The 14383-nt window shown below is 41.5% G+C and overlaps 1 protein-coding gene across 1 annotated transcript in view; it reads right to left on the reverse strand.

The window, feature by feature from the left end:
- Pdilt (protein disulfide isomerase-like, testis expressed) overlaps positions 1 to 14383 on the reverse strand; it is a 294014-nt gene that overhangs the window by 59450 nt on the left and 220181 nt on the right. The gene's annotated exons all lie outside the window — the stretch shown is intronic.

A 14383-nucleotide genomic window follows, 5' to 3' on the forward strand; every position in this document is an offset into this window, starting at 1 on the left:
CATGCATATGGATTCACAAATGTATAAAATATGAATGCATATACAGGTGATAAAAACACACATGAGAGAGGGGGAAGGAGGAGATGTCTCTAGTGAGCTGGGATCGACTGAAGCCTGGATAAAGGTAAAGAGACAACAGTGAGACCTCTGGATAAATGCGGCAGACTGTGGAAAGGTTTCATGGGAAGGCAGAAGAGAGCAGATTACTGCTGGGAACCTTTCACACTCAGGTAGAGCCAGCCATACTCACACAATTCACAGGGCTTCTACCTCTGCCCTCATGTGGGCAGATACTGATAACATCTACTTTATATGGTCTGATAGACCCAGCAGGGTGTTGAAATACACATAACTTATTCCCCCAGATCAAGAATTCAGCAACGAGTCCCTGCTCCCAAACCCCATGGGAGAGAGAGCTCAGTGCCCAGACAGGTGGGCACTCCAGAGACTGCAGGGCAGGAGAGACCTCCAGTACTGCCCACCCTTGACCACAGCCCTGGCCCAAGAGGAAACTGTATAGGGCCTCTGGGAACAAGAAGATAGGGGCACTCAATGCTGCAGTCCAGACACTGCCCGGATCTGAAGGGACCCGGTCAAACAGCTCCCTGCACCCAAATCCCATGGGAGGGAGAGCTAGACCGCCAGAGGGGCAGACACGCCTGGGAAGCCAGAGGAGAATACTCTCTGCCCACATTTCTGACTCTAGAGGAAATCGCCTAGCGCTATCTGGGCCCCCTGTGCACAGGGTGCCGAGAGAAGGCAGGACAGGCCCTTCTGGTTTCTGCCCTCACGGCGAGCTGAAACCCAGCTCTCAGGAGCAACTTCAGCCCTGAGACCAGAGGTAAGACCAACTTTTCTGCTCCAAGTGACCTGCCTGGTGGACTCAGGACACCTGAAGACCAGTAGACAGGAACGACTACATGCCTAAAAGCAGAACACTCTGTCTCCATAACTGGCTGAAAGAGAACAGGAAAACAGGTCTACAGCACTCCTGACACACAGGCCTATAGGACAGTCTAGCCACTGTCCGAAATAGCAGAACAAGGTAACACCAGAGACAACCTGATGGCAAGAGGCAAGCGCAGGAACCCAAGCAACAAAAACCAAGACTACATGGCATCATCGGAGCCCAATTCTCCCACCAAAGCAACACTGAATGTCCAAATACACCAGAAAAGCAAGATCTAGATTTAAAATCACATTTGATCATGATGATGAAGGACATACAGAACTCCCTTAGAGAAATGCAGGAAAACACAAATGAACAAGTAGAAGCCTATAGACAGGAAATGCAAAAAATCCCTCAAAGAATTATAGGAAAACACAATCAAACAGGTGAAGGAATTAAAAATGGAAATAGAAGCAATAAAGCACAAAGGGAGACAATCCTGGATATAGAAAACCAAAGGAAGAGGCAAGGAGCCGTAGATACAAGCATCACCAACAAAATGAAAGAGATAGAAGACAGAATCTCAGGAGCAGAAGATTCCATAGAAATCATCGACACAACTGTCAAAGATAATGGAAAATGGAAAAAGACACTGGCCCAAAACATACAGGAAATCCAGGACACAATGAGAAGATCAAACCTAAGGATAATAGGTATAGAAGAGAGTGAAGAGTCCCAACTCAAAGAACCAGTAAATACTTCAACAAAATCATAGAAGAAAACGTTCCTAACCTAAAGAAAGAGATGCCCATAAACATACAAGAAGCCTACAGAACTCCAAATAGATTGGACCAGAAAAGAAACTCCTTCCTTCACAAAATAGTCAAAACACCAAATGCACAAAACAAAGAAAGAATATTAAAAGCAGTAAGGGAAAAAGATCAAGTAACATATAAAGGCAGACTTATCAGAATTACACCAGACTTCTCACCAGAGACTATGAAAGCCAGAAGATCCTGGACAGGTGTCATACAGACCCTAAGAGAACACAAATGCCAGCCCAGGTTACTGTATCCTGCAAAACTCTCAATTAACATTGATGGAGAAACCAAGATATTCCATGACAAAACCAAGTTTACACAAACACTTTCCACAAATCCAGCCCCACAAAGGATAATAAATGGTAAAGCCCAACATAAGGAGGCAAGCTACACCCTAGAAAAACCAAGAAATTAATTGTTCGCAACAAAACAAAGACAAGCACACAAACATAATCTCACATCCAAACATGAATATAACAGGAAGCCACAATCATTATTCCCTAATATCTCTCAACATCAATGGACTCAACTCCCCAATAAAAAGACACAGATTAACAAAATGGATACACAATGAGGACCCTGCATTCTGCTGCCTACAGGAAACACACCTCAGAGACAAAGACAGACACTCTGAGGAGTGAAAGGCTGGAAAACAACTTTCCAAGCAAATGGCCTGAAGAAACAAGCTGGACTAGCCATTCTAATATGGAATAAAATTGATTTTCAACTAAAAGTCATCAAAAAAGATAAGGAAGGACACTTCATATTCATCAAAGGAAAAATCCACCAAGATGAACTCTCAATCCTAAATATATATGCTCCAAATACAAGGGCACCTACATACATAAAAGAAACCTTACTAAAGCTCAAAACACACATTGCACCTCACACAATAATAGTAGGAGATTTCAACACCCCTCTCTCATCAATGGACAGATCATGGAGACAGAAATTAAACAGAGACATAGACAGACTAAGAGAAGTCATGAACCAAATGGATTTAACAGATATTTATAGAACATTCTACCCTAAAACAAAAGGATATATCTTTTTCTCACCACCTCATGGTACTTTGTCCAAAATTGACCATATAATCAGTCATAAAACAGGCCTCAACAGATACAGAAAGATAGAAATAATCCTATGCATCCTATCAGACCATCACAGCTAAAGCTGGTCTTCAATAACAATAAGGAAAGAATGCACACATATACATGGAAGTTGAACAATGCTCTACTCAATGATAACCTGGTCAAGGAAGAGATAAAGAAAGAAATTAAAGGCTTCTTAGAATTTAATGAAAATGAAGGTACAACATATCCAAAGTTATGAGACACAATGAAAGTTGTGCTAAGAGGAAAACTCATAGCGCTGAGTGCCTGCAGAAAGAAACAGGAGAGCGCATATATCAGCAGCTTGACAGCACACCTAAAAGCTCTAGAACAAAAAGAAGCAAATACACCCAGGAGGAGTAGAAGGCAGGAAATAATCAGACTCAGAGCTGAAATCAGCCAAGTAGAAACAAAAAGGACTGTACAAAGACTCAACAGAACCAAAAGCTGGTTCTTTGAGAAAATCAACAAGATAGATAAATCCTTAGCCAGACTAACCAGAGGACACAGAGAGTGTGTCCAAATTAACAAAATCAGAAATGAAAAGGGAGACATAACAACAGAGTCAGAGAAAATTCAAAAATCATCAGATCCTACTACAAAAGCCTTTGTTCAACAAAACTTGAAAATCTGGAGGAAATGGACAGTTTCCTAGACAGATACCAGGTACCGAAGTTAAATCAGGAACAAATAAACCATTTAAACAACCCCATAACTGCTAAAGAACTAAAAGCAGTCATTAAAAGTCTCCCAACCAAAAAAGAGCCCAGGTCCAGATAGGTTCAGTGCAGAATTCTATCAGAACTTCATAGAAGACCTCATATCAATACTATCCAAACTATTCCACACAATTGAAACAGATGAAGCACTACCAAATTCCTTCTATGAAGCCACAGTTACTCGTACACCGAAATCACACAAAGACCCAACAAAGAAAAAGAACTTCAGACCAATTTCCCTTATGAATATCGACGCAAAGATACGCAATAAAATTCTTGCAAACCGAATCCAAGAGCACATCAAAACAATCATCCATCATGATCAAGTAGGCTTCATTCCAGGGATGCAGGCATGGTTTAGTATATGGAAAACTGTCAACGTAATCCACTATACAAACAAACTGAAAGATAAAAGCCACATGATCATTTCATTAGATGCTGAGAAAGCATTTGACAAAATTCAACACCCCTTCATGATAAAAGTCCTGGAAAGAACAGGAATTCAAGGACCATACATAAGCATAGTAAAAGCCATATACAGCAAACCAGTAGCTAATATTAAACTAAATGGAGAGAAACTTGAAGCAATCCCACTAAAATCAGGGACTAGACAAGGCTGCCCACTCTCTCCCTACTTATTCAATATATTTCTCGAAGTCCTAGCCAGAGCAATCAGACAACAAAAGGAGATCAAAGGGATACAGATTGGAAAAGAAGAAGTCAAAATATCACTATTTGCAGATGATATGATAGTATATTTAAGTGATCCCAAAAGTTCCACCAGAGAACTACGAAACCTGATAAACACCTTCAGCAAAGTGGCTGGGTATAAAATTAATTCAAATAAATCAGTAGCCTTCCTCTACACAAAAGAGAAACAAGCCGAGAAAGAAATTAGGGAAATGACACCCTTCATAATAGTCCCAAATAATAAAAAATAACTCAGTGTGACTTTAACCAAGCAAGTGAAAGATCTGTATGATACGAACTTCAAGCCTCTGAAGAAAGAAATTGAAGAAGACCTCAGAAGATGGAAAGATCTCCCACGCTCATGGATTGGCAGGATTAATATAGTAAAAATGGCCATTTTACCAAAAGCAATCTACAGATTCAATGCAATTCCCCTCAAAATTCCAACCCAATTCTTCAGAGAGTTAGACAGAACAATTTGTAAATTCATCTGGAATAACAAAAAACCCAGGATAGCTAAAACTATCCTCAACAATAAAAAGACTTCCAGGGAAATCACTATCCCTGAACTCAAGCAGTATTACAGAGCAATAGTGATAAAATCTGCATGGTATTGGTACAGACAGACAGATAGACCAGTGGAATAGAATTGGAGAACCAGAAATGAACCCACACACCTATGGTCACTTGATTTTTGACAAAGGAGCCAAAATCATCCAATGGAAAAAGATAGCATTTTCAGTAAATGTTGCTGGTTCAACTGGAGGTCAGCATGTAGAAGAATGCAGATCGATCCATTCTTATCACTCTGTACAAAGGTTAAGTCCAAGTGGATCAAGGACCTCCACATCAAACCAGATACACTCAAACTAATAGAAGAAAAAGTGGGGAAGAATCTCGAACACATGGGCACTGGAGAAATTTTCCTGAAATAAACAGCAATGGCTTATAACCTAAGCTCAAGAATTGACAAATGGGATCTCATAAAACTGCAAAGCTTCTGTAAGGCAAAGGATACTGTTGTTAGGACAAAGCAGCAACCAACAGATTGGGAAAAGATCTTTACCAATCCTACAACTGATAGAGGGCTTATATCCAAAATATACAAAGAACTTACAAAGTTAGACTGCAGGGAGACAAATAACCCTATTAACAAATGGGGTTCAGAGCTAAACAAAGAATTCACAGCTGAGGAATGCCGAATGGCTGAGAAGAACCTAAAGAAATGTTCAATATCTTTAGTCATAAGGGAAATGCAAATCAAAACAACCCTGAGATTCCACCTCACACCAGTCAGAATGGCTAAGATCAAAAACTCCAGCGACAGCAGATGCTGGCAAGGATGTGGAGAAAAAGGAACACGCCTCCATTGTTGGTGGGATTGCAGACTGGTACAACCATTCTGGAAATCAGTCTGGAGGTTCCTCAGAAAATTGGACATTGAACTGCCTGAGGATCCAGCTATACCTCTCTTGGGCATAAACCCAAAAGATGCCCCAAACTATAAAAAAGACACATGCTCCACTATGTTCATAGCAGCCTTATTTATAATAGTCAGAAGCTGGAAAGAACCCAGATGCCCTTCAACAGAGGAATGGATACAGAAAATGTGGTACATCTACACAATGGAATATTACTCAGCTATCAAAAACAATGACTTTATGAAATTCATAGGCAAATGGGTGGAACTGGAAAATATCATCCTGAGTGAGGTAACCCAATCACAGAAAAACACACATGGTATGCACTCATTGATAAGTGGCTATTAGCCCAAATGCTTGAATTACCCTAGATGCACAGAACACATGAAACTCAAGAAGAATGACCAAAATGCGTATGCTTCACTCCTTCTTTAAAAGGAGAACAAGAAGACCCTTGGGAGGGAATAGGGAGGCAAAGTTTAGAACAGAGGGTGAAGGAACGCCCATTCAGAGCCTGCCCCACATGTGGCCCATACATATACAGCCACCAAACTAGATGAGATGGATGAAGCAAAGAAGTGCCGACTGACAGGAACTGAGTGTAGATCTCTTCTGAGAGACACAGCCAGAATATGGCGAATACGTAGGCAAGTGCCAGCAACAAACCACTGAACTGAGAACGGGACCCCTGTTGAAGGAATCAGAGAAAGAACTGAAATAGCTTGAAGAGGCTTGAGACCCCATATGAACAACAATGCCAAACAACCAGACTTTCCAGGGACTAAGCCACTACCCAAAGACTATACATGGACTTACCCTGGGCTCCAACTCATAGGTAGCAATGAATAGCCTAGTAAGAGCACCAGGAAGGGGAAGCCCTTGGTCCTGCCAAGACTGAACCCCCAGTGAACGGGATTGTTGGGGGGATCGCGGTAATGGGGGGAGCATGGGGAGGGAACACCAATATAGAAGGGGAGGGGGAGGGGCTAGGGGGATGTTGGCCTGGAAACCGGGAAAGGGAATAGCAATTGAAATGTAAATGTAAATAAGAAATACCCCTTAATCAAGATGGAGAAAAAAAAGGTATTCAGCATCGAGTAGCCATTGCTTCACACTCCTGAATAATTCAATAACTATAAGTTAAATAATAATTTAAATTTAAATTAATTTAATAATTGAACTAAAATAAATTTAATTTAATTTAGGTGTTGGGTCTTTGCATACATTGGAAGTATATTCAAATACACCTTTAGAAAATAAAATCCTAAAGCAATGTACAATCCCACATTTATTAAAGAAATGTATTTTTCTTTTGTCTTGCTATGTAGTCTGTCTTGGCTTTGTACTCTAGAGCCTCCTATATAAACCTTATGAGTACTAGAATTACAGTATGTGGTTTACTTAATTCGTTTTTTTATTTTGTTAATTATCTCAGAATTTCATACAATGCATTTTGGTCACATTCACTTCCCTCTCCAGACTCCTCCTAGATTCACTCCTCTTTCTACCCACCCAACATCATGTACTCTTTTTTAACCCTATCAAGTCCGATTTCTGCAGTCCATATACTTGTGGGTGTCCTATCCCAACCTGCAGGGTGACCATGCCCATAAGGACAACTGACTCTCTTCTCCCAGCAACTTTCAGTTTCCAGTAGCTCCTCAGGTAAGGGTAGAACTCCATGCATACTTCCCCCAACTCCCACCTCCACCTCCACTCCATGTTGAATCTGGCTTGAGCTTACCCAGGTCTTCTTCATGCTGTCCCAACTACTGTGTGTTACATGCTCAGTTGCCTGTTGTGTATGAAAAAACAGTTTTCTTGTCATGCAAAATTCTGGCTTACCATCTCTTTATCTTGTCTTTCGTGATGATCCCTGAGCCTCCAAAGGCAGGAGTGTGGTATAGGTGCCTTATTTGGGGTTAAGAACTCCACCATTTTCTCTTCTCTGTACCTTGAATAGTTGCGGGTCTATGTTCACCACACCATCTATTGCAAAAGAAACTTCTCTGATGAGGGTTAACAGGTGCACTAATCAATAGGTACAAAGATAAGTAGAAATATTCAATACTGTGTTCCATTAACAGAATAATAGCAGTAGTTTCTCCCTAGGTCCTATGACATGTTCAGACAAAGGTTCTTGGCCCCATAGTAGTGCCAGGTATAAATTATATCTTGTATAGCAGGTCTTAAATCCAATCAGAAAGTGGTTGGTTATTCCCATGACATTTATGCTCTATTGAACCCACGGAGAGGTTTTGCAAGGCCAATCATTATTGTAGCTCACAGGGTTAGCAGATGACAAAGATAATAGTTACTTTTCTCAATAGGGATGATGCTTCAAGGTCGATACCAGCTTGATTTCTCCATCCTCCTTGACATGTGATGTTCAGTCAGAGCCACAAGAACCTGTGGCTTCAGTGTAGGTACTTTTAACAATCAAGTCCTGGAGGGTAATAGAGAACAATGATAATAGCCTGTAATATTGGGGCATCTGTGAAACTGCTGTGGCCATCAACTCCAAAAGAGGAGCCTATTCCTGACAATGGGCTTTTTATTTGATAGCCGGTGGTTTCTCATAGGGCCATTGCCAACCTGTTACAGGGTAACTTTATTTAAGATATATATATATATATATATATATATATATATATATATATATATATATATATATATTTTCTTCCTGTACCCTACCCACACATTCTCCATTCAATCCAACCCTCCCGGGTCCTTTATTTTCCCCCCTTTATACCACTGCATCCTATCCTCTTTACAATGAAAATCTCCCACCCTTAACCCTTATAGTTTCCTGACCTATATTGGTTTTACCAATAGAACACATACATCTGGAGATTCAAAACTGGTGCAGAAATGAGAGAAAATGTGACATTTGTCTTCTTGGCTCTGGATTACCTTACCCAGAATGATTGTTTCTTGATCATTGTAAAATGATTCATTTACATGCAAATTTTATAATTTCGTTTTTCCTCTTGAAAAACTTTTTATTGGTTCTTTGTGAATTTTACATCATGCATCTCAATCCCAGTCATTTCCTCCTCCCCTCAGGATCACCTGCCCCACCACCATCAGGGTCAGCTCTACTGTGCTGCCCCACTGAAGTGCAGGGCCTACTCTCCGAAGTGAAGGGCCAGGACAGCTCTCCTGCTCCCATGACCCACTCAGGACCAGTCTTCCTACTTGAGGCAGGTGTTAAGGACAAAAAAGAGGGGAGGGGATCTTTCCCTTGTCCCCAATGTTACCACACAGCAGTCAAGAAGCAGGGCTGACTCTCCCATGCTCATGCCCTCAGGAACCAGTTCACCTACAACCCCCCACATCCAGGGTCAGTTCTATTATTCTGCCCAAGTGAGGTGCAGAGCCTGTTCTCCCAAGGGCTGCAGTATGTGAAAGGCAGGGCCAGATCTCCCATTTTGATAATCTTGAGGTTAGCGCTCCTGCCTACTGTGGTAAGGTGAAAGAGGTGGGCATCTCTCCCTCACCCAGGTTACTGCATGGCAGACAAGTTGCAGGGCCATCTGCTCCATGGCCACTCCCTTAGGGTTAGCTCAGCCATGCCTCCACCAGCAGGGTCAGCTCTACTGTGCTGCTCAGGGCAGGTGCAGGGCCAGCTCTCCATGGAGCTGCAGGGACAGGTACAGCTCAGGTCTCCCACCTGCTGCAGGTGGCAAGGGGTAAGGGAGGAGGAGAGTATCTCTCTCTCTCTCTCTCTCTCTCTCTCTCTCTCATCCATGCCACCACAGGGGGGATGAGTAGCAGAACCAGCTCTTCCACCCTCATACCCTCAGGGCCAGCTCACCAGAAGCTCCTACAAAGTGTGGACCTACTCTCCCAAGTACTGCAGCTGGCTAGGGGCAGGGTCAACACTCCTGTCCTCACACCCCCAGGGCCAACTTTTCCATGACCTCCAGGTTTGAGGAGGGCATTCCTGCACAGACCTCAGATATCAATATGTCCCCATGTGGCAGCCCAGACCAGGGATGTTCACTTGGCCTTTGGTGATAACAGACCCCTGCTATGCTTCCAAGCATGCACCTATAGATTCATGGAATGTGCCCTATCATTGGTTGACTGAGGAAGAGACTATAAGAGCTGGTTTACTATGGTTCTGTATTTTATTATGCAGGTGCCACCTAGAAGTGGACAGATGTCCCTTTCTGGGACAATCATGAAAGACACCAGTAAAGGGAAATCTTCACAGTGGGTAGAACTTCTAGCAGCTAACATAGTCAAACATTTTTGTTTGGAAGGAGAAATAGCCAGATATGTGATTTCTCCCTGATGTATAGGCTGTAGTCAACAGGTTGGCTTGTTGATCAGGGCTATAGGAGGAGCATGATTAGAAATTTGGTGAGAAAGACATCTGGGGAAGAAAAATGTGGATAGATCTCTCCAAATGACTTCAAGGTACTTGTATCCCATGTGAGTGCTCATCAAAAATGACTTCAGCTGAGGAGTTCAATAATCGAGTAGATAGGATGACCCTTTCTGTGGGCAGTCAGCCTCTTTTCCCAGCCATTCCTGTCATTACCCAATGAGTCCACGAACAAATTAGTCATGGTGGCAGAGAGGAAGATTATGCATGACCTTGACAACATGGACTTCCACTTACCCAGGCCTACCTAGCTAAAACTGCTACTGAATGCCAGATCTGCTAACAAAAGAGACCCTCACCTAGCACCAGATATTGCACCATTCCTTGGGCTAACTAAACCAGCAACCTAGTGGTAGGTTTTCTACACTGGACTACTTCCTTTGTGAAAAGGACAACACTTTGTCCTTACTGGAATAGATACTTATTCTAGTTATAAACTTGCCTTTCCTGCACATAATGCCAGAACTACCACACATAGACTGACAGGATCCTTTATCAACCACCATGGTATTTCTTCTAACCAAGGAACTCATTTGACATCTAGAGAAGTGTGACAGTGGGCCCATGAATATGGAGTCCACTGATCTAACCATGTTTCCCACAATCATGGAACAACTGGCCTGACAGAAAGATGGAATGGCCTTTTGAAAACATAGGCACATCCCTAATTAGGTGGCAGCACCATGGAAGATAGGGGTGGGGTCCTTGAAAAGACAGTATATGCTTTGAATCAGCATCTGATAAATAGTACAGTTTCTCCCATAACAAGGATTCACAGGTCCAAGAACCAAGGAATAGAAAAGGGAATAGCCCCACTCACTGTCATTCCTAGTGACATACTAGGAAGATTTTTGCTTCTTGTTATTACAACTTTAAATTCTGTTGGCCTCTAGCTGAGACTCCAGAGGGGGAGCACTCCTGCTATGAAACACAAAAAACATTCTATTGAATTGTAGGCTCAGAGTTCTCCCTGGCCTGGCTGCTTCTGGCTTCTGATGCCAATAGGCTAAGAACAGGTTAACAGTATTAGGAGGGGTGATCAATCCAGATTACCAAGGGGAAATTGGATTGGTTCTGCACAATAAAAGTAAGAAAGACTATGTCTAGAGTGCAGGAGATCCTTTAGGGTACAGTATCTCTTGGTGCTACCATGTCCTGTGATTAAAGTCAATGGGATACTACAATGACCTAGTCCAGGCAGGATGGCAAAGAGCATAGTCACTTCAGGACTAAAAGCATTGGTCATTCCTCTAGAAAAAGATCCCAGACCTGCTGAGGTATTTGTTGAAGGTGGAGGAAATACAGAATGGGTAGCAGAGGATGGTAGTATAAATACCAGCTAAGGCCACATGACCAGTTGCAGAAAAGATTATAATTGACATGAATGTTTCTGTCATATTTTGTTAAGAATGTATTTGTAAAAATATTGGTGTTTTCTTTCCTTGATTTCTTTATCATGTGATATAACATAAATTGAGAGAATATCAGTTGGCATCATATTTAAGTTTGAAATAGTAAGAGAATGTCTCTCAAAGGACATTGCCACCTATTCTAAATGTATAATGTGTTTGTGGCTATATGAGGGAGACAATTATACAATATTAGGAATAATTATGACTTGGTTAAATATATAATGCATTTTGTGATTGTACCTGAGATAGTTATAGCCTATTTGGGTATAATTATAAGCTGATTCTTGTTTTCATTTGGAAATTAAGCATGCATGCTATCTAGTTTTATGTCAACATGACACAAGCTAAAGTTATCTGAACTGAGGCAACCTCAATTGAGAAAATGCTTCTAGATGATAGGGCAATGGGGGCATTTTCTTAATTAGTGATCAATGGGGGGGACCCATGCCATTTTAAGTGATATCACCTCTGGGTTAGTGGTCCTGGGTTCTATAAGAAAGCAGGCTGAGCAAGCCACAAGAAGCCAACCAGTAAGCAGCATCTCTCCATGACCTCTGCATCAGCTCCTACTTCCAGGTTCCTGTCCTGTCTGAGGCCTATCCTGACCTTTTTGATGATAAACAGTGATAAGGAAGTTGAAGCCAAATAAACCCTTTCCTCTCCAACTTCCTTTAATCATGGTATTTTATCACAGCAATAGTAATCCTAACACAGACATCATGACAGAAGGAGATGTGATTGTATGTCAAGTTGACAAGGGGTGGGCTTGGGATGATTATTCTTGATTGTCAACTTGACTACATCTGTAATTAACAAAAACGCAAATGACTGAGCACACCTGTGAAAGATTTTTCTCTTAATCATTGAAGTTGGAAGACCAGTCTCTAAGCCAAATCTTTAAAGTGGGAAGATAAACCTGTCATCTGGACTACATTTTGTGGTGTATATAAAGGACATGGAAGAAAAAACCCTTTCTCTTTGCAAGTCCATTCCTTCACTAGCATTAGGGCCTACTTCTTTGGGATTCCAGCACACATTGAAGACCACCTGTAACATTCAGCATTGTGAAATGATTCTTTATGACTACTGGATTCTTGGACCTTCCATTCGTAGGATCCACTGTTGGATTAGATGGACCACAGCCTGTAAGTCATTCTAATAAATCACACACACACACACACACACACACACACACACACACACACACACACACACAAGCAATCACACATGTGTCCGGACATTCAGACATTCATAACACTTGTGCGCACAAACATACACAGGCACACTCACACATGCAGAAGCAGTCATGTATGTAGCTACATACTTCAGACACCCACATTCATTATAATGTCAAAATGTTTTATTTTCCTTATGGTGCTGATTTATATACCCAGGTATTCAGTGAATACTCTGGAATGTATTGTATCCTAAGTTTTTTTTAGCTAACTCAATAAACAAGACGGGAAACACATTCCTGTATTTAAAAAGCATAAGTCCTTGGGGAAGGGGACAGAAGCAAGAAAATGTTTAAAATTTGTTTCTATAATGTTAAAAATTGATTTAGGATTAAGGATCATAGAGTCTGGGAATAGAGAGGAAGGGAGGAAAGGAGAACCAGTCTGGAGGTGGCTTGCAATTTTAGGTAGGTAGGTGGTTAAGGTAAGCTTTACTAAGATGACTGAGATTGTGACAAGGAAATGTCTGTGAAAGATTTGAGGGATTAAAGGAAGCTATTCAAGTAGAAGTCGCAGTCTAATAAGAGTTCCATGTGTGCAAAGGCTGCGCTGGGTGTGGCATCAAGGAGGGAAGCAGTGTTGCTGAAGTGAAAGGGATGTGTGAACAGGCAGGATGCCAGAAGTGAGTGTGATGGTCATATGGTCCTTTTACAATGATGGCAAAACTTGGATGCCATTTTATGTCAAGATTCACTGTTTGATTCTAAATGGAAATGTGACATGAGCTGACTTCTAAATGTGCTTAACAGTATCTAAAATTACAAAAGTTATTTTACATCGTATTATCCAATCTTCCTCCAAACTGGAATGAGTATGTTTTGGTCACACCCATGTCTTTTTGATAAATATTTGCTAACTAATTGACAGGGACAGATAGGCCGGGGAGGACGGGGTTCCACGGCTTATCTTTTGGAAACTGACTTTAGAAGCATTACAGCAAATACCTTTGCAGAACCCTTTGCCCCATTTTCTAAGAAGACAAATAATTTGTGTGGGGTGTGTGTGTGTGTCTCTCTGTGTGTGTGTGTGTGTGTGTGTGTGTGTGTGTGTGTGTGTGTTCACCTGACTGTGCATGATTTTGACTGCTATTCCCAGAACTGTGCCACCCTCCAGTTTTCCCCAGGCATGGGATCATCAGGAATGATCCCTAGATCCTACATCTGTACAGCGGTTTGGATTTGATTCAAGATGTCCCTTCCAAATCTATTCCAAACTGCACTGGCTTCAATCCATCAGATCCTTACAGTGATTAATGCATTTTGTATTCTTTGTTTATTTGTGATTTAAACAAGTAAATAACATGAACTTGAGTAATTAAATTTAAAAGAAGAAATACTTTAACTTCAACCAAAATTTAAATATCTCACCTCTCCAGAAGTTACTGAGTTTGGCTGTTCTGGTTTGTTTGCTTGTTTGTTTGTTTGTTTGTTTGTTTGTTTGTTTGTTTTGTTATGCTGAGGATCAAACCCAGGGTCTCACAAATGCTAGACACATGTTCCACCCCTGAGTCATGCCCAGCAGTCCTGAAATGCACCACCATACAATTGTTAGTCTCAACATCTTTATGGCTAGGTGTTTGATAGGTGCCATTGAGTTCAATGAACTCATTTCTAGAGGTGTTCTAGGGTTACCCTTCTTTCTAGACAAGAATGCTGGAGGCCAGAAGGAATAAAATCACTTCTCTGTGTGCA

Source organism: Rattus norvegicus, chromosome 1 (assembly GCF_036323735.1).
Source record: "Rattus norvegicus strain BN/NHsdMcwi chromosome 1, GRCr8, whole genome shotgun sequence".
NCBI classification, from domain to species: domain Eukaryota; kingdom Metazoa; phylum Chordata; class Mammalia; order Rodentia; family Muridae; genus Rattus; species Rattus norvegicus.